The following is a 4,595-nucleotide window of genomic DNA, read 5'->3' on the forward strand; positions in this document are numbered from 1 at the left end:
ACAGAGATCAGCCAATAAACTATAAGATTTACATAATGCTGCATCTAAGTGCATATATTATTATTAATGTCATGCATTTGTGTACATGAAACTCTTCTATTTAAGACTTGTTCTGACTTTTTGTGATCTGATGAATATTGTTTTGCATGGACTTGTGTGTACTTACAAAAAAAGTGGTTAAATAATGTCACCAATCACCCAAGCATGAGCTTGTGCTTGGGTGATTGGTGACATGATTTAACCACTTTTTCTTCCTGTCAACTTCTGTTTCAATTGTCTTCAATTTTTCTGAAACTTATTGCATTTGTTAACCAGCACAAGAGAATTAGAATTCAAATATCTAATCAATTATCAACATAATTGATAATACCAGAATAATTAGGAAAGGTATATACAAACAAATAATTTTGATTAAAAGATAAAATACTAAGGGTGTGTTCAGGCTACACATACTGAACCAAGGAGAAAAATTAAAATTTAGAGTCTAGTTAATATAAGCTTTAAAATAGCAATATAAAACAAATACGTATACATTTCAATTTTTCTGAAAACCAGGTTCTTTTCCAATAACATTTATTTCTGCATCATCTCTGCAGAATAATTAAGTTTTAACTTCATTATTCTTCTAGTTAGCAGTCTGATTTTATTTCAGTATTATTTGTTCTGTGATCTCATTAATTTTCTCTAGCGTTACAGTTGAAAGACATCAATTTTTCTTGATTCAGATTTTCAAATAGTCCAATTTTCACAGACATATACAATTGGAAAAAACATTTCTAGGACAGCATATCTTGGTTAGCATGCCTGCGCTTTAAATTTTAAAATCAAAATTTAAAGATTCAAGATAAATTTGATAACATAAGACTAAGTAAGTGTCTTTTTTTGCAGATAATTAAATCAGCTATTTTCAGGAAGATGCTGACAATACTACATATTTTTACTGAGATGTACATTCAGCTGAACTCATAGAAACTTCCTTTAGTAAGTATGCTTAAAGCTGCAGATTTAAATGACAAATGTAATTGTACTAGCAGATTGAATTGTAGAGCAGGCAAAATCTACTGCAGATGTTTGTGACACAGCATTTTAAGGAGTTTTCATAATTTGCATTGCTAGGACCACCTAAAATGATAAAGCTTGATTACTGTAGGTAAGGGTCACAATTCCTATATCCAGTACTCCTATTTGAGAAAATGACACAAAGCTGGAGGCTTTGAGTGAAACCACAACATACCAGAACACAAGATAAAATTAGGTATCCTGATTCAAAAAGCAATTTTGGGAAACAGAGTAAAGCATTCATAGGCTGCAAAAAGCCATCATATATTGTTTTTCATGCATTTTATACCTCCTATGTATTTCTGTAGAAGACAGCTTGCAACTCTGCTCCTGGGAGTATGGATTTTGGGACAAACTGAGGTTTCTGGGGACAATCCACAGGTCAGTCAGTCAGTCAGTCATCTCCCTTCCTCTTTCATGTAAATTGCTCCTTTAGGGACTGCTTTCTGTCTCAGCAGCATTTCATCCTCCTTTGCAGCCTGTCTACCTGACTAAACATATGACAATGGGAAGGAAATAAATTCATTTCCTTTCAATATGCACAGAGTCTAGTAGGCTTCTCCCCAAATAATTTGCTGTATCCTTAATCTTGGCCCTAAAGCTCAAGGCTGGAATGTGGCTAAACCTGCAAGTTGACCTGCAGGATTAAAGCTTGTAGTGGACCTGATACCCCCCCTCACCCCAAAAAAAAGAAAAAGAAAAAAAGGGAATACTGGCCAGGAGAAGGAGAGCTGGGCACCTAATTTAGGTTAGATTGGGAAATGTTCCAGCAGGTTCATCTACAGGCCTGACTAGTGGGCAGAATCTGTTGTCTCAGTGGGGTTTCAAAGCTCCCCTTCCATTTTTGAAATGGGCATATATTATCTACCACCTAGAAGGTCGGGACAGCATGGCTAAAAGTTGTTTTTTTCATGAATGGCATAGAAATCCTTCCTTTTCCCCCCAGCAGAATTGAATCATCTGCAACTGGCTTGCCCTTTGGCAAGAGTAGTGCAATTTTACAAGAAGGGGATATGTCTGTGCATTAGGCTTGCGCTCAGGCCCAAAACTCTACAAAAAGTTGATCTTGCTCTGGGATAAAATTCTCATAGATGCTTCTGTTGGCAAGTCCTTCCAAACTGTGACTTCACCTCAGATTTGCTAATGGTACCTGTGGGGATGATGAGTACCATTGTATTATGTTAGAAAAATAGAGCAAAGAATTCCCAGATTGACTGCTAGTGAATACATGGCTATGTCTTTTCTGTTTTCTTGATATCAGTATGGGTGTGATTTGCGATTGTGATCATCCCAGTACTTATTAGATCTGATCCTCTTTAATAATACAATTATTACTATTTTTATTAGATTTATAAGGCTATCCAAATACAAAGGACTATAAGTTACTAACAACACAGTCCCTTACATCTTTTTTAGAAATAAACCAGTTGAATTCATTGAGTCACTTGTGAGCAAATATAGAACAAGCCTTAAAAAGTCTGATTTTATGTATAAAATTCTACTGAATCTTATAGAATATTGCTTCTAAGTACATAGAATTGCACTGTCACATAGAAAAAAATTATTCTGAACCCAGTGGTATTTGTTTGCAGACCAGAATCTTAGTACCTTTGCAGAATTATTTGAATTTAAGTAATTTTTGATATTATTATTAGAATTAGGGAGTTATGGGAACACAAAATTCTTAGTTTTCCCTTTTTCTTTTACATAAAAATTGTGAAATCAAATGTAATTTTTGATTTCATATAAAAAAGATGTCAAGGAACCCTTGATGCTGCCCTAGAATATAAGAATTCTTGAGCTGTAGAGATAGGCAGCATGCTATAGAATCCATCAGGTTTATTGTATGTTGAGCTGAGAGCATATAAAAAGGGTATTTATTGCTGTTCATTGTTAATTGAGGAAGCTTGTACATTAGAGGAAATCCTCAGTTTAAGGTTCTTGTTTTATAATTGTCCTTTTAGAGCTAATGGGTTGATCTGAAAATGTGGCTTCAGGATTTTATTATATGTTTGCATGGTCTTTTCTACATTAATTCAAATAGCCTGTATTTTAAAATAGCTCTTTAAATATTTGCACAGAAATAAATGCATACATAAGCTGTACCTCAACTTTTAACTGTCACAACTGCTACACAAACTCTCACACAAGTACAAGCAAAAAGCCTTATACCAGAGCAGTCTGTTACAAAGAAAATACCCATCTTGTGCAAAAGAGTGGTACTTAAACTTTACACATGCAGGCCGGAAATAAGAGGCGCAAGAATTTGAACTTTTATCCCATTAGAGTTCGCATTTGTTATAGAGAAGTCATTGCAATTTTTGTGGCATGGCATCTTTGTTAATTTTGCTACAATAAATCTACCACATACTTGGGGTCCTTGTAAATCTATTCTTTAAGTTGCTTTCCTAGCTGAACTGGCAATAGTGCAATTGTTTTGTAAGTAGAACACTAGAATTGTGTAACAGAATAATGTAGCACTTAAATTGTTCCATTTCAAAAGTCTTTGTTGGCTTTTTAGTGTTGGATCTGCAACAGTAAAATGAGGGCAGGCATATTATTGGTAATAGGGAGTCATATTTAATATTAACATTTAACATATTGAACAACAGCATGTTCCATAGCAGATAGGGTTGTCTTAGAGAATTTTCTGTTTTATGAGCTTTATAGAGGGGGAAGGTTTTAAATGTCAAAGTGCAACAAAATTTTTATGATAGGAATCTACAGAGTGCTGTCAATGTTTGGACCTAAAATTGCAGAAGTTTCCAGAGCCATAAAGATATTGTGGCATCACTGATCTGTGGGACTTGCTAATCTTTTCAATAGAAGTTGACATGGTTTTATTATCCAAATAAACATTTTTCATATGTCCATTTTGATATTACTTTTCTTGCCTGGTATTCAGTGTTATTGATAAATAAATTGCTTAACGCATTGTAAGCCGCCCTGAGTCCCTGGAGAAGGGCAGCATATAAATCAAATTAAAAAAAAAAAAATAGAAATAGTAAGAGTTGTGTGTGCTTGGGGGCTTTGTGGATTGGTCTCTCTTCCCAACTACTAAAAATTGGAGCAACCTGAAGCTTAAGAAGAATTAAAAGTGAAATACAGATGTAGAGAATGATAATCTTGGATTACCTGCATGAGACTGGATCATGAGCATAATGGGAAACTCTGATAAAACTACACATACATATTAATATGAGCTGTTTAATAGTGGCATAATCTTCTTATTCTGTGAAGTCCTAAATGAAATCAATAGGAGCAGAATTTCACCAATTACCGTTTGGATTCTTATTCTTTCTGTCAAAATGACAAATTTATACAGTCTGGATGTTTTTGTTTATCTTACTTTAGCATAATAACTATAAGATTGGATTAAAAGAACAATTGGCTTCTAAAAATCATCAAATTACCTGTAATCGTGATGGATTAAGAGTATTATCACTGTCTTAACACTTTGGAAGGGAAATATATATTTTAATACAGACTCTTCTCTTTGCCATTTCCATTTTTCCACACAGTTATAACCATTATTC

The 4,595-nt window shown here is 34.0% G+C and overlaps 1 long non-coding RNA gene across 2 annotated transcripts in view; it reads left to right on the forward strand.

Annotated features, from left to right (window-relative positions):
• LOC117678549 (uncharacterized) overlaps positions 1-4,595 on the forward strand; it is a 28,876-nt gene that overhangs the window by 917 nt on the left and 23,364 nt on the right. Inside the window, exons 2-3 of one of the 2 annotated variants that reach the window (XR_009620423.2) lie at positions 889-981; positions 1,368-1,440. This is a non-coding gene — a long non-coding RNA (uncharacterized LOC117678549). Of the gene's footprint in view, positions 1-888; positions 982-1,367; positions 3,933-4,595 lie in introns of those variants that run through there. The other variant, XR_004595053.3, reaches the window with a different exon arrangement.

The sequence above is a fragment of the Pantherophis guttatus genome, chromosome 6 (genome assembly GCF_059756535.1).
Source record: "Pantherophis guttatus breed Tessera chromosome 6, ASM5975653v1, whole genome shotgun sequence".
NCBI classification, from domain to species: Eukaryota; Metazoa; Chordata; class Lepidosauria; order Squamata; family Colubridae; genus Pantherophis; species Pantherophis guttatus.